Consider the following 27,493-nt stretch of genomic DNA (forward strand, 5'->3'; position numbering starts at 1 on the left):
GTGTAAAATGGCATGGAATATTTTAAATAAAGAATCTGTTCTTATCAGCTTAATATCTGATACGACGTCGACATGACGTCAAGATATTAAACTAATTTTTGCAGATAGGCTTGTGGTTAGGAATTTATTCCGCCCTCGCCACGGGTTGGCCTGCTATGGCACTACTTGCAGGATACGGCCCACAATATATCCAAAAAGCAGAAACTTCACTCACCCACTGCATCCTCAGGAAAACGTCCTTTTAAAATGGCCCCTTCAAATTTCAGAAAACCGAAGGTCTGACAACATCATACCTTTGTACGAGTGTGCGGCGACCTGCCTTTTTTTTAACTTGCTATTGCTCGGGCCCCTCGTTCTTTTCCTCGGAATGGGAACATTCTGGAGCCTCGGGTTTAACCCTCGTTCTTTTCAGTGTCAAGTTCTGGTTTCTGTAAATACGAAGTTTTATTCGTATTTACAGAAATCCCATAAAATCCACATTTTTTTCCCCGTACTGTTAACAACTTACTCATTCTGTCTGACTGATTGAAGGAAGATCGGCCTCGAAATATCACTCAAATTTCATTTGCAGTAACATTTTTGTCTCATTTCATGTAAGTTTGAGAGAATTCCTATTCACATTTGCCAGATCTTTCCCACTACAGCGCGCGTATACACATTGCTTCTTTCAACACACGAGCCTTTTTATTGTAAATAACTCTCAAAAGGGTGTAAAATGTTTGTAGGCACACTGCAGCAACAAAGATTTTTCTGTCTGTTTCCTAATGTTTTGTTTGTCTCTGTATGATTTCTAAACGCCAGCTAATTGTAATGGTCTACAATTATTGTTAAGGATTGTTGTATTTATGTTTTTATTCATTCATTCATTTATTTTGTTGGCACATTAATATTAACAAACGGGAAAATGCCAATAGATGGCTGCACTATGCAGGAAGCAGTTTATTCTGAGTTTTGAGATGGCTTGCCCGCCACTAGTGTGGAAGTGTAGAATACAAAGTAATCATTAATTGTAAATTAAAAAGTACTGTTTTATTGTACATATTACAAATGAATTTGTAAAGTGTTTTTTGTAATTTTTCTGTTTGTTTAATTGTTTTAAGTTCCTAATATTTCACTCTGTGTTTTCAAGTGCAACGTTTGAACTGAAGAGAGAGAGAGAGAGAGTATCTCTGAGTTGGAAACCATGTGCTGGACTGTGCATGTCGAGTTTGTATCAATCAAACTCTGGCATTATGTAATGCAGTTTTGGCTGATAAATTTTACTGTCTCAATATTTGTTTAATCACAAAAAATAATTTCTTCCCAAGCATAGGCATTCGATAACTCCAGGAATATTTATTTATTTATTTTTGGTTTTGCTATTTTTATTGCCTTTGTAATTACATTTGTTTTATATTCACCTGCAGTGAAGAATGAGATTTTTCGGAGGAGGAAGCTACTCCAGAGAAATGAACACTTTCATGAATATTTCATTGTCCTCTTTTCCCATCTGAAAAAAAATTGAGAAAATACGAGAATATTATGTTGCATGGTGCATAAGCTTATAAAAGCTGGAGGAAAACACCGGAATTCAGTTGTTTACTTACTGCTGTTATTGACTGTAGCGATTTCGCGTTGAGATCGGATTAACTTTTTCTACTTTGAATTTTGTTCCGGCCAACGTTTCCGTAAAACGTCCAATATAACTACTGTAAGTTATTGCGATATTGTAGAAATATCTGTGAGGATATTTCAGCATTGTTGTTCATTTGCTGTAGTAAGAATAAAATTTGCAATTGAATCTTGAATGAAATGAACTTTTGACGTCCTTGGCTTTTTAAAACTAGCCCCGCCCAAGGAGGAGGGGACTGACGCCTCCAGAATGGGAACATTAGAAAGGACCGCAAAATGATCCACTTGACTAGACAGAAATTGGTCATCCTTGTACACCTCTTTTTTTGTAACACAGGACGAGGATGAAATAACGACATATCATAAAAAACCCCCAAGCAGCACTCGCTAACCTGAGTCTTCTGCACCCCCTTCTCCCCCTGCACGAATGCTCAGGACTTTTGAAATATGAAAAATTGAAACTGAATTCATCACGCCAGAGAATTCTGAATCGCTTCTCGGCCTTTTGGCTAAGATCAAAGTGTAGTAAATCGGTCGAGTTGCCAATACTTTTTCATTTTTTTGGTCACTTCTTACTGTTTTTACAGGTAGACTGGTGGCTAAAGATGTTTCTTGTTTCTAGGCCTCGCCCACCGCCGAGGCCCCGCCCACCGCCTGGAGTTCGGAGCCCTGGAAGACGCTCACCGCCTCCTGAAGCCAGTTTTGGAGTCCTGGATGCCGGAGCAGGTTCCCATACGGTGCATGGAGTCCCTGGAGACGTTCCTGTTGTAGCTGTTGACCGTGGAGTGCCTGCCGTTCCCGCTGGAGGTCCTGTTGCTGGATCCATTGGAACCTGTTCCCGTGCTGTTCATGGAGTCCCTGGAGCAGCTGTTGACCATGGAGTGCCCGCCGTTCCCGCTGGGGCTATCCCTGGATCCAATGGAGTCGTCCCTCTTGCTCATGGATCAGCCGCTGATGCTTCCCAAGCCATCCCTGGATTTTTGGAGCCTCTCCTGGTGCGCCTGATGCAGAAGCTGAGGCCCCCGGATTGTCTGAGGCCATTCCTGCCTACCCTGGAGCTTCTGAAGACATCCCTGTGACGGCCGGAGCCTTCCCGGTTGCATCTGTCCCTGGATTGATCCAATCCGTTCCGGCTACTTCCCAAGTCGCCGCTGCAGACCATGGATCCTCCGATGGAAACTCTTGTGTCGTCGCTGGATCTGCCGGAGCTATTCCTGCCCTTGGAGCGAGTGCCTCTCCCGAAATTGCCACTGGAGGTTCCAGAGCTGTTCCTGCATCTTCTAGTGCCACTGCTCATCCTGGAGTCGCCGCTGTGGTCCCTAGTGCCACGCCTTGCCTGCCCGGAGCCGGCTCGTCTGCCAGGAGTGTGCTCACCTACTACTACGGGAGTATCGCCACTAGTAAAGCCACGCCCACCGGGTCGTCCTCCTTGCCCAGACACGTGCCAGCTTTCGTTACACCCTCTGGACCGCCCCTTTCCAAAGGTGGACACTTACTGTTGGATAGAATTCAAGCCAAGACTTCTGGCTGCACACCGCTCCTACCTGTGGTCACTTGTCAACCTAGTGAACGAAGGACACCAGAGGGTTCATCACTCGCCAAGTCTGCTCACACGTCCTCCTCTGCCAAGGACACGCCCACCACACCCCAGTCTACATTCGCATGCTACGTCTGCGGATTGGAGTGTACGAGCAGAAGGGGCCTCAGAAGGCATACAAGGACGCACGTGCAGGAGAAAGACAGTCAGCTCTACCCACCTCTTGACAGAAGGGTAGCTGCGAGCATTCCTGGGTCATTGATCTCTTCCGTATGTCATCATACACGGGCTCGGACGGCGGCTGGTCATGCCTGCTCATCGAACACACTCACGATCTCACCCCCACGCACTTACGCTGAAGCTCTTTCTTCGCCATTCTTGAGAGAGAGTTCTGCTCATCCTGCTTCAACCGGTCCTCTCTGCGCAGTGATCACCTCCACCGCGGGGACGGAGTCTCTGACGTCCAACGTACCTGCTAAATCCAAGGTGTTTCCTGCGGAGAACACAAGGAACTTGCTGCCACCTTCGGAGACGTCAATCCCGTCGACACCATACTTCACCCTCCCGGCCAGGAATTCTACTCCCACCGTCATACCTGGACCAAAGACTAATGCTTCCACACCTCAACTGGCGTCTGCCGTCACCTGCCCGGATTGTGGTCGCTCCTGCCTGAATAAGAAACAGCTGCGGTCCCATCGTCACCTCCGTCACAGACAGGCTCCGCCTCCCACCTCTCCTGGAGACGATGACTTTACCTCCTCAACTCCTGAGACACTGACTGACGCCGCTTCTTCACCGCCCGCTGCTCCTGCACCAGGCGCCGTCCACACGGACTGCACTGCCTCTGGCTCAACAGACGCAGCTCCTCAACCTGCTTTAACTGCCACTGTCCCGGTGACCACTTCGCCTAGTAAAGACCTACCTGGTGAATCCGATGTCGCACCTCAAGTACCCTGCCAGACACGCTTGGATACTACCTCCAGCGCTGGAGAGACGACTGATGCGGACGTCCTCATCGTATGCCTCACTCCCTCAGAAAGGATTGATCTGCTCTCTACTGAATTGCCCGCACCAGACAGCAATGTAATACGCTCACATGCTGCTACGACTTCTACTGAGCAAATTGCACCTGGCCCACGTCCTAGCAGGCCATTGCAGAACCTGTCAGTGAGGGAGCCTTTGCCTATGCCCACTCATGTGGAGAATCATGATTCCTGCCCAGAGACATCCTGCCGACGTGACTCTATTGTCCATCTACTCTTCCCGATGCAAGACACACTCCACTGCACCGAAAGGGACTGCCATAGGACATTCCATTCGAAACGCTGGACCCAACTCCGCCACTCGCTCTGCAGACACCTCTTGTACACACATGGCATAGATGTTGCTAGCACTCGGAACTGGTGTGCACACTGCCTATTGCCCATCGCCGTTAAGGTCTCGACCCATCAATGCTTTAGAGACCGGCCCGTAGTCGTCGAATCGGGCATTCAACATCGTTGGAGATGTACCCAGTGCGACTTCTCATGCCAAACACGGCGTGGATTCCTTAACCACCAAGCACGCCACCGACGTGAACGGCAGCGCTTACTCCAGCCACCTCTAGTGACGCCTCTCCTTCCCTCCACCTCGGCAAGACGACAGGCACGGACTGCACGATTCCGTACATCTCGCCAAGATGATGCTAGAACTGATGGACCTTCCACTGCCTACCAATCGACAAGTGCAACAGACCCTAATACCTTGCCCTATCAAGAGGATGCCGCACCTCCAGGAACAGACATGAGGACTACCCCACAGGTTGATGCGCCTTTGACTGACAATCTGGGAACCAACCCTTCCTTTGAAGAACACTCCCCGGAGCCGTCCTTCCCGGATTCGCCTTCACCTACCGGTCCTACAGTTACACCCGACTCACCGGTTCCAGAAGCCGTATCGGATGATGCCGAGAGATCTCCACTGGGTGGTGTAGAAATACAAGTCACGTCCCCCCTTGAACACTTCGTAGAACGACTGGAAGAGTTTTCCGACCCGATGACCACTGAGCAGTGGGATGCCTTTTCCACGTTACTTGACGAGATCTTGATGGCCGCCGCGAGTGCAGTTCGTCTTCCTCCCGCTAGCGAGGATGTAACTGGAAACAACAACAATTCCGCCAAGATACGTGATGACCCAAAGTTGCTCCAGAAACTCTACCGTCGTAACCGACGCAGAGCGGTCCGACTGATTTGCGGGGATGATTCACAGAGATGCCCAATTGGAAGACAGGATATACAAGATCACTTTGCTGCTGCCCTATGCAACAACCGAGTTGACACCTCAGTGTACACCTCACCATCCCCTCTCCCCAGAGAACTTGACCTCTCTCCATTTTCTCCTGCAGAGATCGCAAGGAAACTCTATTCAGCTGAAAACTCGGCACCCGGACACGATCGACTCTCATACAACCATTGGAAGGCCGTTGATCCGGACTGTACAGTACTCGCAGCCATCTTCAACATCTGCTTGAAAGCTAGGAAAGTCCCTGCAGCTTGGAAAGACTCTCGTACTATCCTGTTACCCAAAGGGGGTGACCCGCATAACATCAAAAACTGGCGTCCTATCTCGCTGAGTGTTACGATTGCCAAGCTGTTCTGTGGTTGCCTGGCACGACGGTTCACTTCTTGGCTCATCGACAACTGCATCCTCTCCCCGTCACAGAAGGGATTTCTACCCTTCGACGGGGTGTTTGAAAATAACTTCGTTGTTCAGCAGAGAATCCAGCTAGCACGGACCAGCCAATCTGACATCTGCCTGGCGTCATTGGACCTATCCAATGCCTTCGGATCCGTGCCCCACGATGCAATTTTTGCTGCGCTTCGAGCCTCTGGAGTTGGGAATCATTTCACCGAGCTGATACAGGAGCTGTACACGGATGCGTCCACACGCGTCTTCACAGAGGAAGGCCCCACGGATCCAATTCCAATTGACATCGGAGTACGTCAGGGTTGCCCCCTAAGTGGGCTGTTGTTCAACTTGACCATCAACCCGATACTTGTCGCAGTCCAAGGGCAAAGTCCTCTACACCGCATACTGGCGTATGCCGACGACCTACTGCTACTCGCGCCCTCCCCTGCGGAGCTGCAAACTCAACTCAATCTGACGCACAACCTGGTTGGAAAGCTTGGCCTCTACATCAACCCCAGAAAATGCTTCTCCCTACATATCTCCGGAGCTCGCCCAACGGGTGTCCGCCACTCTCAGTTCTCGATCGACGGCACTGCCATCAGGTGTCTTCGTGAGGGTGAAGGTGAGGAATTTTTGGGGAAACCAATTGGATTCAACCAACCACCGGACATCGAGGCACTCAATACTTACCTACAGAAATGCGAGATGATCCTGAATTCACCACTTGCTCCCTGGCAGCGCATTGACGCGCTCAAATCCTTTGTGTTTCCATCAATGGATTTTGATATGAGGACGGCCCGGTTGAAGAAAACCGACTGGGCAAAGATTGACTCACATGTGCGCCCGCTACTAAAGAGGACTCTCAACCTACCTCCCGAGGCGGCAAATGAATATCTTTACGGCGCGAAGGAATCTGCATGCTTTGGTATCCCGCTGGCTGCCGAAAGCTCAGATATAGCAAGGATTGACAGCGCTTTCAAGTTGCTCACTTCATTGGACCCTGGGATACAACAGCTCGCTTGGGAGGACCTTACGCGACTTGTAAGTGGACGACTGAAAAGGGTTCCTTCCTTCTCTGAGATTGCAGCTTTCCTTTCGGGATGTGACGAAGACTTTCCCAGGAGCACCTCCAACCCAATTTCATCAGTTTGGTCCGCGGCCAGAAGCGCAGCCCGTCGCCTAAAAGTCACGTGGACAATTTCTGACGACCACACTGTGGAGATCTCTCATGACGGTACCACCATAACAGCCGGCAAGCGACGCCTTGTATTCCGCACCCTGCGGAATGCCATCAAGAAATCCCGCGCAGAGAAACTCATCACTTATCCCAACCAGGGCCAGGCGATGGAATGCGCAGCGGCTGCCAAAGCAAGCTCTCATTTTTTCCGGATCGGAGCATTTACACGATTCGCCGACTGGCGATTTATACATCGTGCAAGGCTAAACCTCGTCCCCCTGAACGGTGTTCGTCGCAATGTGAATGGCTCCCGTGGCTGCAGAAGATGCAACTTTGAGCTCGAGACCCTCCCGCATGTCCTCTGCCACTGCATGAGATACAGCCGTCTCTACCAAGCGAGGCACAATGCAGTGGTAGAGAGGATTAAAAAGGCAGCCAGTGGAAGGTGGCAGCTCCTCTCCGAGAACCGGCCAGTCAGAGGACTCCCGCTACGCCCGGACATCATCCTAACAAGAGACAACGCATGCCTCATCCTAGACATAACAGTTGCTTTTGACAACCGTCGGTCTTCATTTGATGCTGCTCGCCGAGAGAAGATGAACAAGTACCGTCCGCTAATCGAAGCACTGAAATCTACATACAACGATGTGCGCGTAGAAGCAATTGTAATCGGAGCACTAGGATCATGGGATCCAAACAACGATAAAGTTCTCAGCAGGATCTGCAGCAGGAAGTACGCATCACTTATGCGAAAGCTCATCGTAAGTGAAACAATAAGTAAATCAAGGGATATCTATGTGGAGCATCTCACGGACGTCAGACAGGAGAACTGGTAAATTTAACATGGACTCACTGAACTATCCGATTAAGTGTTCACAAAGTACAAACCCCCGAAATATGTAAGTAGAAAGAAAAACCTAGTATGTTGTACATAAGTGCTTGGTTCTGAAAATAGTTGTTGTACATATCTGCTTCGCTCTGTAAATAATTGTAAATAGAAAATTAATGTATAATAGAATTGTAAAATGATATTTCTGCCACGCAAATATCATTCTTCTGTAAAGTGGCCAAAAATATTGTTCAATAAAAAACATCTGTTCTTATCAGCTTAATATCTGATACGACGTCGACATGACGTCAAGATATTAAACTAATTTTTGCAGATAGGCTTGTGGTTAGGAATTTATTCCGCCCTCGCCACGGGTTGGCCTCCTATGGCACTACTTGCAGGATACGGCCCACAATATATCCAAAAAGCAGAAACTTCACTCACCCACTGCATCCTCAGGAAAACGTCCTTTTAAAATGGCCCCTTCAAATTTCAGAAAACCGAAGGTCTGACAACATCATACCTTTGTACGAGTGTGCGGCGACCTGCCTTTTTTTTAACTCGGGCCCCTCGTTCTTTTCCTCGGAATGGGAACATTCTGGAGCCTCGGGTTTAACCCTCGTTCTTTTCAGTGTCAAGTTCTGGTTTCTGTAAATACGAAGTTTTATTCGTATTTACAGAAATCCCATAAAATCCACATTTCTTTCCCCGTACTGTTAACAACTTACTCATTCTGTCTGACTGATTGAAGGAAGATCGGCCTCGAAATATCACTCAAATTTCATTTGCAGTAACATTTTTGTCTCATTTCATGTAAGTTTGAGAGAATTCCTATTCACATTTGCCAGATCTTTCCCACTACAGCGCGCGTATACACATTGCTTCTTTCAACACACGAGCCTTTTTATTGTAAATAACTCTCAAAAGGGTGTAAAATGTTTGTAGGCACACTGCAGCAACAAAGATTTTTCTGTCTGTTTCCTAATGTTTTGTTTGTCTCTGTATGATTTCTAAACGCCAGCTAATTGTAATGGTCTACAATTATTGTTAAGGATTGTTGTATTTATGTTTTTATTCATTCATTCATTTATTTTGTTGGCACATTAATATTAACAAACGGGAAAATGCCAATAGATGGCTGCACTATGCAGGAAGCAGTTTATTCTGAGTTTTGAGATGGCTTGCCCGCCACTAGTGTGGAAGTGTAGAATACAAAGTAATCATTAATTGTAAATTAAAAAGTACTGTTTTATTGTACATATTACAAATGAATTTGTAAAGTGTTTTTTGTAATTTTTCTGTTTGTTTAATTGTTTTAAGTTCCTAATATTTCACTCTGTGTTTTCAAGTGCAACGTTTGAACTGAAGAGAGAGAGAGAGTATCTCTGAGTTGGAAACCATGTGCTGGACTGTGCATGTCGAGTTTGTGTCAATCAAACTCTGGCATTATGTAATGCAGTTTTGGCTGATAAATTTTACTGTCTCAATATTTGTTTAATCACAAAAAATAATTTCTTCCCAAGCATGGGCATTCGATAACTCCAGGAATATTTATTTATTTATTTTTGGTTTTGCTATTTTTATTGCCTTTGTAATTACATTTGTTTTATATTCACCTGCAGTGAAGAATGAGATTTTTCGGAGGAGGAAGCTACTCGAGAGAAATGAACACTTTCATGAATATTTCATTGTCCTCTTTTCCCATCTGAAAAAAAATTGAGAAAATACGAGAATATTATGTTGCATGGTGCATAAGCTTATAAAAGCTGGAGGAAAACACCGGAATTCAGTTGTTTACTTACTGCTGTTATTGACTGTAGCGATTTCGCGTTGAGATCGGATTAACTTTTTCTACTTTGAATTTTGTTCCGGCCAACGTTTCCGTAAAACGTCCAATATAACTACTGTAAGTTATTGCGATATTGTAGAAATATCTGTGAGGATATTTCAGCATTGTGGTTCATTTGCTGTAGTAAGAATAAAATTTGCAATTGAATCTTGAATGAAATGAACTTTTGACGTCCTTGGCTTTTTAAAACTAGCCCCGCCCAAGGAGGAGGGGACTGACGCCTCCAGAATGGGAACATTAGAAAGGACCGCAAAATGATCCACTTGACTAGACAGAAATTGGTCATCCTTGTACACCTCTTTTTTTGTAACACAGGAGGAGGATGAAATAACGACATATCATAAAAAACCCCCAAGCAGCACTCGCTAACCTGAGTCTTCTGCACCCCCTTCTCCCCCTGCACGAATGCTCAGGACTTTTGAAATATGAAAAATTGAAAGTGAATTCATCACGCCAGAGAATTCTGCATCGCTTCTCGGCCTTTTGGCTAAGATCAAAGTGTAGTAAATCGGTCGAGTTACCGATACTTTTTCATCTTTTTTGGTCACTTCTTACTGTTTTTACAGGTAGACTGGCGGTTAAAGATGTTTCTTGTTTCTAGGCCTCGCCCACCGCCGAGGCCCCGCCCACCGCCTGGAGTTCGGAGCCCTGGAAGACGCTCACCGCCTCCTGAAGCCAGTTTTGGAGTCCTGGATGCCGGAGCAGGTTCCCATACGGTGCATGGAGTCCCTGGAGACGGTCCTGTTGTAGCTGTTGACCGTGGAGTGCCTGCCGTTCCCGCTGGAGGTCCTGTTGCTGGATCCATTGGAACCTGTTCCCGTGCTGTTCATGGAGTCCCTGGAGCAGCTGTTGACCATGGAGTGCCCGCCGTTCCCGCTGGAGCTATCCCTGGATCCAATGGAGTCGTCCCTCTTGCTCCGGGATCAGCCGCTGATGCTTCCCAAGCCATCCCTGGATCTATTGGAGCCTCTCCTGGTGCGCCTGATGCTGAAGCTGAGGCCCCCGGATTGTCTGAGGCCATTCCTTCCTACCCTGGAGCTTCTGAAGACATCCCTGTGACGGCCGGAGCCTTCCCGGTTGCATCTGTCCCTGGATTGATCCAATCCGTTCCGGCTACTTCCCAAGTCGCCGCTGCAGACCATGGATCCTCCGATGGAAACTCTTGTGTCGTCGCTGGATCTGCCGGAGCTATTCCTGCCCTTGGAGCGAGTGCCTCTCCCGAAATTGCCACTGGAGGTTCCAGAGCTGTTCCTGCATCTTCTAGTGCCACTGCTCATCCTGGAGTCGCCGCTGTGGTCCCTAGTGCCACGCCTTGCCTGCCCGGAGCCGGCTCGTCTGCCAGGAGTGTGCCCACCTACTACTACGGGAGTATCGCCACTAGTGAAGCCACGCCCACCGGGTCGTCCTCCTTGCCCAGACACGTGCCAGCTTTCGTTACACCCTCTGGACCGCCCCTTTCCAAAGGTGGACACTTACGCCAACTGTTGGATAGAATTCAAGCCAAGACTTCTGGCTGCACACCGCTCCTACCTGTGGTCACTTGTCAACCTAGTGAACGAAGGACACCAGAGGGTTCATCACTCGCCAAGTCTGCTCACACGTCCTCCTCTGCCAAGGACACGCCCACCACACCCCAGTCTACATTCGCATGCTACGTCTGCGGATTGGAGTGTACGAGCAGAAGGGGCCTCAGAAGGCATACAAGGACGCACGTGCAGGAGAAAGACAGTCAGCTCCACCCACCTCCTGACAGAAGGGTAGCTGCGAGCATTCCTGGGTCATTGATCTCGCCCGTATGTCATCATACACGGGCTCGGACGGCGGCTGGTCATGCCTGCTCATCGAACACACTCACGATCTCACCCCCACGCACTTACGCTGAAGCTCTTTCTTCGCCATCCATGAGAGAGAGTTCTGCTCATCCTGCTTCAACCGGTCCTCTCTGCGCAGTGATCACCTCCACCGCGGGGACGGAGTCTCTGACGTCCAACGTACCTGCTAAATCCAAGGTGTTTCCTGCGGAGAACACAAGGAACTTGCTGCCACCTTCGGAGACGTCAATCCCGTCGACACCATACTTCACCCTCCCGGCCAGGAATTCTACTCCCACCGTCATACCTGGACCAAAGACTAATGCTTCCACACCTCAACTGGCGTCTGCCGTCACCTGCCCGGATTGTGGTCGCTCCTGCCTGAATAAGAAACAGCTGCGGTCCCATCGTCACCTCCGTCACAGAGAGGCTCCGCCTCCCACCTCTCCTGGAGACGATGACTTTACCTCCTCAACTCCTGAGACACTGACTGACGCCGCTTCTTCACCGCCCGCTGCTCCTGCACCAGGCCCCGTCCACACGGACTGCACTGCCTCTGGCTCAACAGACGCTGCTCCTCAACCTGCTTTAACTGCCACTGTCCCGGTGACCACTTCGCCTAGTAAAGACCTACCTGGTGAATCCGATGTCGCACCTCAAGTACCCTGCCAGACACGCTTGGATACTACCTCCAGCGCGGGAGACACGACTGATGCGGACGTCCTCATCCTATGCCTCACTCCCTCAGAAAGGACTGATCTGCTCTCTACTGAATTGCCCGCACCAGACAGCAATGTAATACGCTCACATGCTGCTACGACTTCTACTGAGCAAATTGCACCTGGCCCACGTCCTAGCAGGCCATTGCAGAACCTGTCAGTGAGGGAGCCTTTGCCTATGCCCACTCATGTGGAGAATCATGAGTCCTGCCCAGAGACATCCTGCCGACGTGACTCTATTGTCCATCTACTCTTCCCGATGCAAGACACACTCCACTGCACCGAAAGGGACTGCCATAGGACATTCCATTCGAAACGCTGGACCCAACTCCGCCACTCGCTCTGCAGACACCTCTTGTACACACATGGCATAGATGTTGCTAGCACTCGGAACTGGTGTGCACACTGCCTATTGCCCATCGCCGTTAAGGTCTCGACCCATCAATGCTTTAGTGACCGGCCCGTAGTCGTCGAATCGGGCATTCAACATCGTTGGAGATGTACCCAGTGCGACTTCTCATGCCAAACACGGGGTGGATTCCTTAACCACCAAGCACGCCACCGACGTGAACGGCAGCGCTTACTCCAGCCACCTCTAGTGACGCCTCTCCTTCCCTCCACCTCGGCAAGACGACAGGCACGGACTGCACGATTCCGTACATCTCGCCAAGATGATGCTAGAACTGATGGACCTTCCACTGCCTACCAATCGACAAGTGCAACAGACCCTAATACCTTGCCCTATCAAGAGGATGCCGCACCTCCAGGAACAGACATGAGGACTACCCCACAGGTTGATGCGCCTTTGACTGACAATCTGGGAACCAACCCTTCCTTTGAAGAACACTCCCCGGAGCCGTCCTTCCCGGATTCGCCTTCACCTACCGGTCCTACAGTTACACCCGACTCACCGGTTCCAGAAGCCGTATCGGATGATGCCGAGAGATCTCCACTGGGTGGTGTAGAAATACAAGTCACGTCCCCCCTTGAACACTTCGTAGAACGACTGGAAGAGTTTTCCGACCCGATGACCACTGAGCAGTGGGATGCCTTTTCCACGTTACTTGACGAGATCTTGATGGCCGCCGCGAGTGCAGTTCGTCTTCCTCCCGCTAGCGAGGATGTAACTGGAAACAACAACAATTCCGCCAAGATACGTGATGACCCAAAGTTGCTCCAGAAACTCTACCGTCGTAACCGACGCAGAGCGGTCCGACTGATTTGCGGGGATGATTCACAGAGATGCCCAATTGGAAGACAGGATATACAAGTTCACTTTGCTGCTGCCCTATGCAACAACCGAGTTGACACCTCAGTGTACACCTCACCATCCCCTCTCCCCAGAGAACTTGATCTCTCTCCATTTTCTCCTGCAGAGATCGCAAGGAAACTCTATTCAGCTGAAAACTCGGCACCCGGACACGATCGACTCTCATACAACCATTGGAAGGCCGTTGATCCGGACTGTACAGTACTCGCAGCCATCTTCAACATCTGCTTGAAAGCTAGGAAAGTCCCTGCAGCTTGGAAAGACTCTCGTACTATCCTGTTACCCAAAGGGGGTGACCCGCATAACATCAAAAACTGGCGTCCTATCTCGCTGAGTGTTACGATTGCCAAGCTGTTCTGTGGTTGCCTGGCACGACGGTTCACTTCTTGGCTCATCGACAACTGCATCCTCTCCCCGTCACAGAAGGGATTTCTACCCTTCGACGGGGTGTTTGAAAATAACTTCGTTGTTCAGCAGAGAATCCAGCTAGCACGGACCAGCCAATCTGACACCTGCCTGGCGTCATTGGACCTATCCAATGCCTTCGGATCCGTGCCCCACGATGCAATTTTTGCTGCGCTTCGAGCCTCTGGAGTTGGGAATCATTTCACCGAGCTGATACAGGAGCTGTACACGGATGCGTCCACACGCGTCTTCACAGAGGAAGGCCCCACGGATCCAATTCCAATTGACATCGGAGTACGTCAGGGTTGCCCCCTAAGTGGGCTGTTGTTCAACTTGACCATTAACCCGATACTTGTCGCAGTCCAAGGGCAAAGTCCTCTACACCGCATACTGGCGTATGCCGACGACCTACTGCTACTCGCGCCCTCCCCTGCGGAGCTGCAAACTCAACTCAATCTGACGCACAACCTGGTTGGAAAGCTTGGCCTCTACATCAACCCCAGAAAATGCTTCTCCCTACATATCTCCGGAGCTCGCCCAACGGGTGTCCGCCACTCTCAGTTCTCGATCGACGGCACTGCCATCAGGTGTCTTCGTGAGGGTGAAGGTGAGGAATTTTTGGGGAAACCAATTGGATTCAACCAACCACCGGACATCGAGGCACTCAATACTTACCTACAGAAATGCGAGATGATCCTGAATTCGCCACTTGCTCCCTGGCAGCGCATTGACGCGCTCAAATCCTTTGTGTTTCCATCAATGGATTTTGATATGAGGACGGCCCGGTTGAAGAAAACCGACTGGGCAAAGATTGACTCACATGTGCGCCCGCTACTAAAGAGGACTCTCAACCTACCTCCCGAGGCGGCAAATGAATATCTTTACGGCGCGAAGGAATCTGCATGCTTTGGTATCCCGCTGGCTGCCGAAAGCTCAGATATAGCAAGGATTGACAGCGCTTTCAAGTTGCTCACTTCATTGGACCCTGGGATACAACAGCTCGCTTGGGAGGACCTTACGCGACTTGTAAGTGGACGACTGAAAAGGGTTCCTTCCTTCTCTGAGATTGCAGCTTTCCTTTCGGGATGTGACGAAGACTTTCCCAGGAGCACCTCCAACCCAATTTCATCAGTTTGGTCCGCGGCCAGAAGCGCAGCCCGTCGCCTAAAAGTCACGTGGACAATTTCTGACGACCACACTGTGGAGATCTCTCATGACGGTACCACCATAACAGCCGGCAAGCGACGCCTTGTATTCCGCACCCTGCGGAATGCCATCAAGAAATCCCGCGCAGAGAAACTCATCACTTATCCCAACCAGGGCAAGGCGATGGAATGCGCAGCGGCTGCCAAAGCAAGCTCTCACTTTTTCCGGAACGGGGCATTTACACGATTCGCCGACTGGCGATTTATACATCGTGCAAGGCTAAACCTCGTCCCCCTGAACGGTGTTCGTCGCAATGTGAATGGCTCCCGTGGCTGCAGAAGATGCAACTTTGAGCTCGAGACCCTCCCGCATGTCCTCTGCCACTGCATGAGATACAGCCGTCTCTACCAAGCGAGGCACAATGCAGTGGTAGAGAGGATTAAAAAGGCAGCCAGTGGAAGGTGGCAGCTCCTCTCCGAGAACCGGCCAGTCAGAGGACTCCCGCTACGCCCGGACATCATCCTAACAAGAGACAACGCATGCCTCATCCTAGACATAACAGTTGCTTTTGACAACCGTCGGTCTTCATTTGATGCTGCTCGCCGAGAGAAGATGAACAAGTACCGTCCGCTAATCGAAGCACTGAAATCTACATACAACGATGTGCGCGTAGAAGCAATTGTAATCGGAGCACTAGGATCATGGGATCCAAACAACGATAAAGTTCTCAGCAGGATCTGCAGCAGGAAGTACGCATCACTTATGCGAAAGCTCATCGTAAGTGAAACAATAAGTAAATCAAGGGATATCTATATGGAGCATCTCACGGACGTCAGACAGGAGAACTGGTAAATTTAACATGGACTCACTGAACTATCCGATTAAGTGTTCACAAAGTACAAACCCCCGAAATATGTAAGTAGAAAGAAAAACCTAGTATGTTGTACATAAGTGCTTGGTTCTGAAAATAGTTGTTGTACATATCTGCTTCGCTCTGTAAATAATTGTAAATAGAAAATTAATGTATAATAGAATTGTAAAATGATATTTCTGCCACGCAAATATCATTCTTCTGTAAAGTGGCCAAAAATATTGTTCAATAAAAAACATCTGTTCTTATCAGCTTAATATCTGATACGACGTCGACATGACGTCAAGATATTAAACTAATTTTTGCAGATAGGCTTGTGGTTAGGAATTTATTCCGCCCTCGCCACGGGTTGGCCTGCTATGGCACTACTTGCAGGATACGGCCCACAATATATCCAAAAAGCAGAAACTTCACTCACCCACTGCATCCTCAGGAAAACGTCCTTTTAAAATGTCCCCTTCAAATTTCAGAAAACCGAAGGTCTGACAACATCATACCTTTGTACGAGTGTGCGGCGACCTGCCTTTTTTTTAACTCGGGCCCCTCGTTCTTTTCCTCGGAATGGGAACATTCTGGAGCCTCGGGTTTAACCCTCGTTCTTTTCAGTGTCAAGTTCTGGTTTCTGTAAATACGAAGTTTTATTCGTATTTACAGAAATCCCATAAAATCCACATTTCTTTCCCCGTACTGTTAACAACTTACTCATTCTGTCTGACTGATTGAAGGAAGATCGGCCTCGAAATATCACTCAAATTTCATTTGCAGTAACATTTTTGTCTCATTTCATGTAAGTTTGAGAGAATTCCTATTCACATTTGCCAGATCTTTCCCACTACAGCGCGCGTATACACATTGCTTCTTTCAAAACACGAGCCTTTTTATTGTAAATAACTCTCAAAAGGGTGTAAAATGTTTGTAGGCACACTGCAGCAACAAAGATTTTTCTGTCTGTTTCCTAATGTTTTGTTTGTCTCTGTATGATTTCTAAACGCCAGCTAATTGTAATGATCTACAATTATTGTTAAGGATTGTTGTATTTATGTTTTTATTCATTCATTCATTTATTTTGTTGGCACATTAATATTAACAAACGGGAAAATGCCAATAGATGGCTGCACTATGCAGGAAGCAGTTTATTCTGAGTTTTGAGATGGCTTGCCCGCCACTAGTGTGGAAGTGTAGAATACAAAGTAATCATTAATTGTAAATTAAAAAGTACTGTTTTATTGTACATATTACAAATGAATTTGTAAAGTGTTTTTTGTAATTTTTCTGTTTGTTTAATTGTTTTAAGTTCCTAATATTTCACTCTGTGTTTTCAAGTGCAACGTTTGAACTGAAGAGAGAGAGAGAGAGAGTATCTCTGAGTTGGAAACCATGTGCTGGACTGTGCATGTCGAGTTTGTGTCAATCAAACTCTGGCATTATGTAATGCAGTTTTGGCTGATAAATTTTACTGTCTCAATATTTGTTTAATCACAAAAAATAATTTCTTCCCAAGCATGGGCATTCGATAACTCCAGGAATATTTATTTATTTATTTTTGGTTTTGCTATTTTTATTGCCTTTGTAATTACATTTGTTTTATATTCACCTGCAGTGAAGAATGAGATTTTTCGGAGGAGGAAGCTACTCCAGAGAAATGAACACTTTCATGAATATTTCATTGTCCTCTTTTCCCATCTGAAAAAAAATTGAGAAAATACGAGAATATTATGTTGCATGGTGCATAAGCTTATAAAAGCTGGAGGAAAACACCGGAATTCAGTTGTTTACTTACTGCTGTTATTGACTGTAGCGATTTCGCGTTGAGATCGGATTAACTTTTTCTACTTTGAATTTTGTTCCGGCCAACGTTTCCGTAAAACGTCCAATATAACTACTGTAAGTTATTGCGATATTGTAGAAATATCTGTGAGGATATTTCAGCATTGTGGTTCATTTGCTGTAGTAAGAATAAAATTTGCAATTGAATCTTGAATGAAATGAACTTTTGACGTCCTTGGCTTTTTAAAACTAGCCCCGCCCAAGGAGGAGGGGACTGACGCCTCCAGAATGGGAACATTAGAAAGGACCGCAAAATGATCCACTTGACTAGACAGAAATTGGTCATCCTTGTACACCTCTTTTTTTGTAACACAGGAGGAGGATGAAATAACGACATATCATAAAAAACCCCCAAGCAGCACTCGCTAACCTGAGTCTTCTGCACCCCCTTCTCCCCCTGCACGAATGCTCAGGACTTTTGAAATATGAAAAATTGAAAGTGAATTCATCACGCCAGAGAATTCTGCATCGCTTCTCGGCCTTTTGGCTAAGATCAAAGTGTAGTAAATCGGTCGAGTTACCGATACTTTTTCATCTTTTTTGGTCACTTCTTACTGTTTTTACAGGTAGACTGGTGGTTAAAGATGTTTCTTGTTTCTAGGCCTCGCCCACCGCCGAGGCCCCGCCCACCGCCTGGAGTTCGGAGCCCTGGAAGACGCTCACCGCCTCCTGAAGCCAGTTTTGGAGTCCTGGATGCCGGAGCAGGTTCCCATACGGTGCATGGAGTCCCTGGAGACGGTCCTGTTGTAGCTGTTGACCGTGGAGTGCCTGCCGTTCCCGCTGGAGGTCCTGTTGCTGGATCCATTGGAACCTGTTCCCGTGCTGTTCATGGAGTCCCTGGAGCAGCTGTTGACCATGGAGTGCCCGCCGTTCCCGCTGGAGCTATCCCTGGATCCAATGGAGTCGTCCCTCTTGCTCCGGGATCAGCCGCTGATGCTTCCCAAGCCATCCCTGGATCTACTGGAGCCTCTCCTGGTGCGCCTGATGCAGAAGCTGAGGCCCCCGGATTGTCTGAGGCCATTCCTGCCTACCCTGGAGCTTCTGAAGACATCCCTGTGACGGCCGGAGCCTTCCCGGTTGCATCTGTCCCTGGATTGATCCAATCCGTTCCGGCTACTTCCCAAGTCGCCGCTGCAGACCATGGATCCTCCGATGGAAACTCTTGTGTCGTCGCTGGATCTGCCGGAGCTATTCCTGCCCTTGGAGCGAGTGCCTCTCCCGAAATTGCCACTGGAGGTTCCAGAGCTGTTCCTGCATCTTCTAGTGCCACTGCTCATCCTGGAGTCGCCGCTGTGGTCCCTAGTGCCACGCCTTGCCTGCCCGGAGCCGGCTCGTCTGCCAGGAGTGTGCCCACCTACTACTACGGGAGTATCGCCACTAGTGAAGCCACGCCCACCGGGTCGTCCTCCTTGCCCAGACACGTGCCAGCTTTCGTTACACCCTCTGGACCGCCCCTTTCCAAAGGTGGACACTTACGCCAACTGTTGGATAGAATTCAAGCCAAGACTTCTGGCTGCACACCGCTCCTACCTGTGGTCACTTGTCAACCTAGTGAACGAAGGACACCAGAGGGTTCATCACTCGCCAAGTCTGCTCACACGTCCTCCTCTGCCAAGGACACGCCCACCACACCCCAGTCTACATTCGCATGCTACGTCTGCGGATTGGAGTGTACGAGCAGAAGGGGCCTCAGAAGGCATACAAGGACGCACGTGCAGGAGAAAGACAGTCAGCTCCACCCACCTCCTGACAGAAGGGTAGCTGCGAGCATTCCTGGGTCATTGATCTCGCCCGTATGTCATCATACACGGGCTCGGACGGCGGCTGGTCATGCCTGCTCATCGAACACACTCACGATCTCACCCCCACGCACTTACGCTGAAGCTCTTTCTTCGCCATCCATGAGAGAGAGTTCTGCTCATCCTGCTTCAACCGGTCCTCTCTGCGCAGTGATCACCTCCACCGCGGGGACGGAGTCTCTGACGTCCAACGTACCTGCTAAATCCAAGGTGTTTCCTGCGGAGAACACAAGGAACTTGCTGCCACCTTCGGAGACGTCAATCCCGTCGACACCATACTTCACCCTCCCGGCCAGGAATTCTACTCCCACCGTCATACCTGGACCAAAGACTAATGCTTCCACACCTCAACTGGCGTCTGCCGTCACCTGCCCGGATTGTGGTCGCTCCTGCCTGAATAAGAAACAGCTGCGGTCCCATCGTCACCTCCGTCACAGAGAGGCTCCGCCTCCCACCTCTCCTGGAGACGATGACTTTACCTCCTCAACTCCTGAGACACTGACTGACGCCGCTTCTTCACCGCCCGCTGCTCCTGCACCAGGCCCCGTCCACACGGACTGCACTGCCTCTGGCTCAACAGACGCTGCTCCTCAACCTGCTTTAACTGCCACTGTCCCGGTGACCACTTCGCCTAGTAAAGACCTACCTGGTGAATCCGATGTCGCACCTCAAGTACCCTGCCAGACACGCTTGGATACTACCTCCAGCGCGGGAGACACGACTGATGCGGACGTCCTCATCCTATGCCTCACTCCCTCAGAAAGGACTGATCTGCTCTCTACTGAATTGCCCGCACCAGACAGCAATGTAATACGCTCACATGCTGCTACGACTTCTACTGAGCAAATTGCACCTGGCCCACGTCCTAGCAGGCCATTGCAGAACCTGTCAGTGAGGGAGCCTTTGCCTATGCCCACTCATGTGGAGAATCATGAGTCCTGCCCAGAGACATCCTGCCGACGTGACTCTATTGTCCATCTACTCTTCCCGATGCAAGACACACTCCACTGCACCGAAAGGGACTGCCATAGGACATTCCATTCGAAACGCTGGACCCAACTCCGCCACTCGCTCTGCAGACACCTCTTGTACACACATGGCATAGATGTTGCTAGCACTCGGAACTGGTGTGCACACTGCCTATTGCCCATCGCCGTTAAGGTCTCGACCCATCAATGCTTTAGAGACCGGCCCGTAGTCGTCGAATCGGGCATTCAACATCGTTGGAGATGTACCCAGTGCGACTTCTCATGCCAAACACGGGGTGGATTCCTTAACCACCAAGCACGCCACCGACGTGAACGGCAGCGCTTACTCCAGCCACCTCTAGTGACGCCTCTCCTTCCCTCCACCTCGGCAAGACGACAGGCACGGACTGCACGATTCCGTACATCTCGCCAAGATGATGCTAGAACTGATGGACCTTCCACTGCCTACCAATCGACAAGTGCAACAGACCCTAATACCTTGCCCTATCAAGAGGATGCCGCACCTCCAGGAACAGACATGAGGACTACCCCACAGGTTGATGCGCCTTTGACTGACAATCTGGGAACCAACCCTTCCTTTGAAGAACACTCCCCGGAGCCGTCCTTCCCGGATTCGCCTTCACCTACCGGTCCTACAGTTACACCCGACTCACCGGTTCCAGAAGCCGTATCGGATGATGCCGAGAGATCTCCACTGGGTGGTGTAGAAATACAAGTCACGTCCCCCCTTGAACACTTCGTAGAACGACTGGAAGAGTTTTCCGACCCGATGACCACTGAGCAGTGGGATGCCTTTTCCACGTTACTTGACGAGATCTTGATGGCCGCCGCGAGTGCAGTTCGTCTTCCTCCCGCTAGCGAGGATGTAACTGGAAACAACAACAATTCCGCCAAGATACGTGATGACCCAAAGTTGCTCCAGAAACTCTACCGTCGTAACCGACGCAGAGCGGTCCGACTGATTTGCGGGGATGATTCACAGAGATGCCCAATTGGAAGACAGGATATACAAGTTCACTTTGCTGCTGCCCTATGCAACAACCGAGTTGACACCTCAGTATAAACCTCACCATCCCCTCTCCCCAGAGAACTTGACCTCTCTCCATTTTCTCCTGCAGAGATCGCAAGGAAACTCTATTCAGCTGAAAACTCGGCACCCGGACACGATCGACTCTCATACAACCATTGGAAGGCCGTTGATCCGGACTGTACAGTACTCGCAGCCATCTTCAACATCTGCTTGAAAGCTAGGAAAGTCCCTGCAGCTTGGAAAGACTCTCGTACTATCCTGTTACCCAAAGGGGGTGACCCGCATAACATCAAAAACTGGCGTCCTATCTCGCTGAGTGTTACGATTGCCAAGCTGTTCTGTGGTTGCCTGGCACGACGGTTCACTTCTTGGCTCATCCACAACTGCATCCTCTCCCCGTCACAGAAGGGATTTCTACCCTTCGACGGGGTGTTTGAAAATAACTTCGTTGTTCAGCAGAGAATCCAGCTAGCACGGACCAGCCAATCTGACATCTGCCTGGCGTCATTGGACCTATCCAATGCCTTCGGATCCGTGCCCCACGATGCAATTTTTGCTGCGCTTCGAGCCTCTGGAGTTGGGAATCATTTCACCGAGCTGATACAGGAGCTGTACACGGATGCGTCCACACGCGTCTTCACAGAGGAAGGCCCCACGGATCCAATTCCAATTGACATCGGAGTACGTCAGGGTTGCCCCCTAAGTGGGCTGTTGTTCAACTTGACCATCAACCCGATACTTGTCGCAGTCCAAGGGCAAAGTCCTCTACACCGCATACTGGCGTATGCCGACGACCTACTGCTACTCGCGCCCTCCGCTGCGGAGCTGCAAACTCAACTCAATCTGACGCACAACCTGGTTGGAAAGCTTGGCCTCTACATCAACCCCAGAAAATGCTTCTCCCTACATATCTCCGGAGCTCGCCCAACGGGTGTCCGCCACTCTCAGTTCTCGATCGACGGCACTGCCATCAGGTGTCTTCGTGAGGGTGAAGGTGAGGAATTTTTGGGGAAACCAATTGGATTCAACCAACCACCGGACATCGAGGCACTCAATACTTACCTACAGAAATGCGAGATGATCCTGAATTCCTCACTTGCTCCCTGGCAGCGCATTGACGCGCTCAAATCCTTTGTGTTTCCATCAATGGATTTTGATATGAGGACGGCCCGGTTGAAGAAAACCGACTGGGCAAAGATTGACTCACATGTGCGCCCGCTACTAAAGAGGACTCTCAACCTACCTCCCGAGGCGGCAAATGAATATCTTTACGGCGCGAAGGAATCTGCATGCTTTGGTATCCCGCTGGCTGCCGAAAGCTCAGATATAGCAAGGATTGACAGCGCTTTCAAGTTGCTCACTTCATTGGACCCTGGGATACAACAGCTCGCTTGGGAGGACCTTACGCGACTTGTAAGTGGACGACTGAAAAGGGTTCCTTCCTTCTCTGAGATTGCAGCTTTCCTTTCGGGATGTGACGAAGACTTTCCCAGGAGCACCTCCAACCCAATTTCATCAGTTTGGTCCGCGGCCAGAAGCGCAGCCCGTCGCCTAAAAGTCACGTGGACAATTTCTGACGACCACACTGTGGAGATCTCTCATGACGGTACCACCATAACAGCCGGCAAGCGACACCTTGTATTCCGCACCCTGCGGAATGCCATCAAGAAATCCCGCGCAGAGAAACTCATCACTTATCCCAACCAGGGCAAGGCGATGGAATGCGCAGCGGCTGCCAAAGCAAGCTCTCAATTTTCCGGAACGGGGCATTTACACGATTCGCCGACTGGCGATTTATACATCGTGCAAGGCTAAACCTCGTCCCCCTGAACGGTGTTCGTCGCAATGTGAATGGCTCCCGTGGCTGCAGAAGATGCAACTTTGAGCTCGAGACCCTCCCGCATGTCCTCTGCCACTGCATGAGATACAGCCGTCTCTACCAAGCGAGGCACAATGCAGTGGTAGAGAGGATTAAAAAGGCAGCCAGTGGAAGGTGGCAGCTCCTCTCCGAGAACCGGCCAGTCAGAGGACTCCCGCTACGCCCGGACATCATCCTAACAAGAGACAACGCATGCCTCATCCTAGACATAACAGTTGCTTTTGACAACCGTCGGTCTTCATTTGATGCTGCTCGCCGAGAGAAGATGAACAAGTACCGTCCGCTAATCGAAGCACTGAAATCTACATACAACGATGTGCGCGTAGAAGCAATTGTAATCGGAGCACTAGGATCATGGGATCCAAACAACGATAAAGTTCTCAGCAGGATCTGCAGCAGGAAGTACGCATCACTTATGCGAAAGCTCATCGTAAGTGAAACAATAAGTAAATCAAGGGATATCTATATGGAGCATCTCACGGACGTCAGACAGGAGAACTGGTAAATTTAACATGGACTCACTGAACTATCCGATTAAGTGTTCACAAAGTACAAACCCCCGAAATATGTTAGTAGAAAGAAAAACCTAGTATGTTGTACATAAGTGCTTGGTTCTGAAAATAGTTGTTGTACATATCTGCTTCGCTCTGTAAATAATTGTAAATAGAAAATTAATGTATAATAGAATTGTAAAATGATATTTCTGCCACGCAAATATCATTCTTCTGTAAAGTGGCCAAAAATATTGTTCAATAAAAAACATCTGTTCTTATCAGCTTAATATCTGATACGACGTCGACATGACGTCAAGATATTAAACTAATTTTTGCAGATAGGCTTGTGGTTAGGAATTTATTCCGCCCTCGCCACGGGTTGGCCTGCTATGGCACTACTTGCAGGATACGGCCCACAATATATCCAAAAAGCAGAAACTTCACTCACCCACTGCATCCTCAGGAAAACGTCCTTTTAAAATGTCCCCTTCAAATTTCAGAAAACCGAAGGTCTGACAACATCATACCTTTGTACGAGTGTGCGGCGACCTGCCTTTTTTTTAACTCGGGCCCCTCGTTCTTTTCCTCGGAATGGGAACATTCTGGAGCCTCGGGTTTAACCCTCGTTCTTTTCAGTGTCAAGTTCTGGTTTCTGTAAATACGAAGTTTTATTCGTATTTACAGAAATCCCATAAAATCCACATTTCTTTCCCCGTACTGTTAACAACTTACTCATTCTGTCTGACTGATTGAAGGAAGATCGGCCTCGAAATATCACTCAAATTTCATTTGCAGTAACATTTTTGTCTCATTTCATGTAAGTTTGAGAGAATTCCTATTCACATTTGCCAGATCTTTCCCACTACAGCGCGCGTATACACATTGCTTCTTTCAAAACACGAGCCTTTTTATTGTAAATAACTCTCAAAAGGGTGTAAAATGTTTGTAGGCACACTGCAGCAACAAAGATTTTTCTGTCTGTTTCCTAATGTTTTGTTTGTCTCTGTATGATTTCTAAACGCCAGCTAATTGTAATGGTCTACAATTATTGTTAAGGATTGTTGTATTTATGTTTTTATTCATTCATTCATTTATTTTGTTGGCACATTAATATTAACAAACGGGAAAATGCCAATAGATGGCTGCACTATGCAGGAAGCAGTTTATTCTGAGTTTTGAGATGGCTTGCCCGCCACTAGTGTGGAAGTGTAGAATACAAAGTAATCATTAATTGTAAATTAAAAAGTACTGTTTTATTGTACATATTACAAATGAATTTGTAAAGTGTTTTTTGTAATTTTTCTGTTTGTTTAATTGTTTTAAGTTCCTAATATTTCACTCTGTGTTTTCAAGTGCAACGTTTGAACTGAAGAGAGAGAGAGTATCTCTGAGTTGGAAACCATGTGCTGGACTGTGCATGTCGAGTTTGTGTCAATCAAACTCTGGCATTATGTAATGCAGTTTTGGCTGATAAATTTTACTGTCTCAATATTTGTTTAATCACAAAAAATAATTTCTTCCCAAGCATGGGCATTCGATAACTCCAGGAATATTTATTTATTTATTTTTGGTTTTGCTATTTTTATTGCCTTTGTAATTACATTTGTTTTATATTCACCTGCAGTGAAGAATGAGATTTTTCGGAGGAGGAAGCTACTCCAGAGAAATGAACACTTTCATGAATATTTCATTGTCCTCTTTTCCCATCTGAAAAAAAATTGAGAAAATACGAGAATATTATGTTGCATGGTGCATAAGCTTATAAAAGCTGGAGGAAAACACCGGAATTCAGTTGTTTACTTACTGCTGTTATTGACTGTAGCGATTTCGCGTTGAGATCGGATTAACTTTTTCTACTTTGAATTTTGTTCCGGCCAACGTTTCCGTAAAACGTCCAATATAACTACTGTAAGTTATTGCGATATTGTAGAAATATCTGTGAGGATATTTCAGCATTGTGGTTCATTTGCTGTAGTAAGAATAAAATTTGCAATTGAATCTTGAATGAAATGAACTTTTGACGTCCTTGGCTTTTTAAAACTAGCCCCGCCCAAGGAGGAGGGGACTGACGCCTCCAGAATGGGAACATTAGAAAGGACCGCAAAATGATCCACTTGACTAGACAGAAATTGGTCATCCTTGTACACCTCTTTTTTTGTAACACAGGAGGAGGATGAAATAACGACATATCATAAAAAACCCCCAAGCAGCACTCGCTAACCTGAGTCTTCTGCACCCCCTTCTCCCCCTGCACGAATGCTCAGGACTTTTGAAATATGAAAAATTGAAAGTGAATTCATCACGCCAGAGAATTCTGCATCGCTTCTCGGCCTTTTGGCTAAGATCAAAGTGTAGTAAATCGGTCAAGTTGCCGATACTTTTTCATCTTTTTTGGTCACTTCTTACTGTTTTTACAGGTAGACTGGTGGCTAAAGATGTTTCCTGTTTCTAGGCCTCGCCCACCGCCGAGGCCCCGCCCACCGCCTGGAGTTCGGAGCCCTGGAAGACGCTCACCGCCTCCTGAAGCCAGTTTTGGAGTCCTGGATGCCGGAGCAGGTTCCCATACGGTGCATGGAGTCCCTGGAGACGTTCCTGTTGTAGCTGTTGACCGTGGAGTGCCTGCCGTTCCCGCTGGAGGTCCTGTTGCTGGATCCATTGGAACCTGTTCCCGTGCTGTTCATGGAGTCCCTGGAGCAGCTGTTGACCATGGAGTGCCCGCCGTTCCCGCTGGAGCTATCCCTGGATCCAATGGAGTCGTCCCTCTTGCTCCGGGATCAGCCGCTGATGCTTCCCAAGCCATCCCTGGATCTATTGGAGCCTCTCCTGGTGCGCCTGATGCAGAAGCTGAGGCCCCCGGATTGTCTGAGACCATTCCTGCCTACCCTGGAGCTTCTGAAGACATCCCTGTGACGGCCGGAGCCTTCCCGGTTGCATCTGTCCCTGGATTGATCCAATCCGTTCCGGCTACTTCCCAAGTCGCCGCTGCAGACCATGGATCCTCCGATGGAAACTCTTGTGTCGTCGCTGGATCTGCCGGAGCTATTCTTGCCCTTGGAGCGAGTGCCTCTCCCGAAATTGCCACTGGAGGTTCCAGAGCTGTTCCTGCATCTTCTAGTGCCACTGCTCATCCTGGAGTCGCCGCTGTGGTCCCTAGTGCCACGCCTTGCCTGCCCGGAGCCGGCTCGTCTGCCAGGAGTGTGCCCACCTACTACTACGGGAGTATCGCCACTAGTGAAGCCACGCCCACCGGGTCGTCCTCCTTGCCCAGACACGTGCCAGCTTTCGTTACACCCTCTGGACCGCCCCTTTCCAAAGGTGGACACTTACGCCAACTGTTGGATAGAATTCAAGCCAAGACTTCTGGCTGCACACCGCTCCTACCTGTGGTCACTTGTCAACCTAGTGAACGAAGGACACCAGAGGGTTCATCACTCGCCAAGTCTGCTCACACGTCCTCCTCTGCCAAGGACACGCCCACCACACCCCAGTCTACATTCGCATGCTACGTCTGCGGATTGGAGTGTACGAGCAGAAGGGGCCTCAGAAGGCATACAAGGACGCACGTGCAGGAGAAAGACAGTCA

The 27,493-nt window shown here is 48.8% G+C and overlaps 8 pseudogenes; all 8 read left to right on the forward strand.

Annotated features, from left to right (window-relative positions):
* Positions 1-7: 7 nt before the first annotated feature.
* LOC146994800 (U2 spliceosomal RNA) lies at positions 8-188 on the forward strand (annotated as a pseudogene).
* A 1,912-nt stretch (positions 189-2,100) lies between these two features.
* Positions 2,101-2,249, forward strand: LOC146994801 (U2 spliceosomal RNA; annotated as a pseudogene).
* A 5,816-nt stretch (positions 2,250-8,065) lies between these two features.
* LOC146994802 (U2 spliceosomal RNA) lies at positions 8,066-8,239 on the forward strand (annotated as a pseudogene).
* Positions 8,240-10,137: 1,898 nt separating this feature from the next.
* Positions 10,138-10,287, forward strand: LOC146994803 (U2 spliceosomal RNA; annotated as a pseudogene).
* A 5,823-nt stretch (positions 10,288-16,110) lies between these two features.
* On the forward strand, positions 16,111-16,284 carry LOC146994804 (U2 spliceosomal RNA; annotated as a pseudogene).
* A 1,902-nt stretch (positions 16,285-18,186) lies between these two features.
* On the forward strand, positions 18,187-18,336 carry LOC146994805 (U2 spliceosomal RNA; annotated as a pseudogene).
* A 5,822-nt stretch (positions 18,337-24,158) lies between these two features.
* On the forward strand, positions 24,159-24,332 carry LOC146994806 (U2 spliceosomal RNA; annotated as a pseudogene).
* Positions 24,333-26,228: 1,896 nt separating this feature from the next.
* LOC146994807 (U2 spliceosomal RNA) lies at positions 26,229-26,378 on the forward strand (annotated as a pseudogene).
* The last annotated feature ends 1,115 nt before the right edge of the window (positions 26,379-27,493 follow it).

Source organism: Stegodyphus dumicola, chromosome 11 (genome assembly GCF_044657685.1).
Source record: "Stegodyphus dumicola isolate Sdum_Otavi_A_Nest chromosome 11, ASM4465768v1".
In the NCBI taxonomy this organism is placed as follows: Eukaryota; Metazoa; Arthropoda; class Arachnida; order Araneae; family Eresidae; genus Stegodyphus; species Stegodyphus dumicola.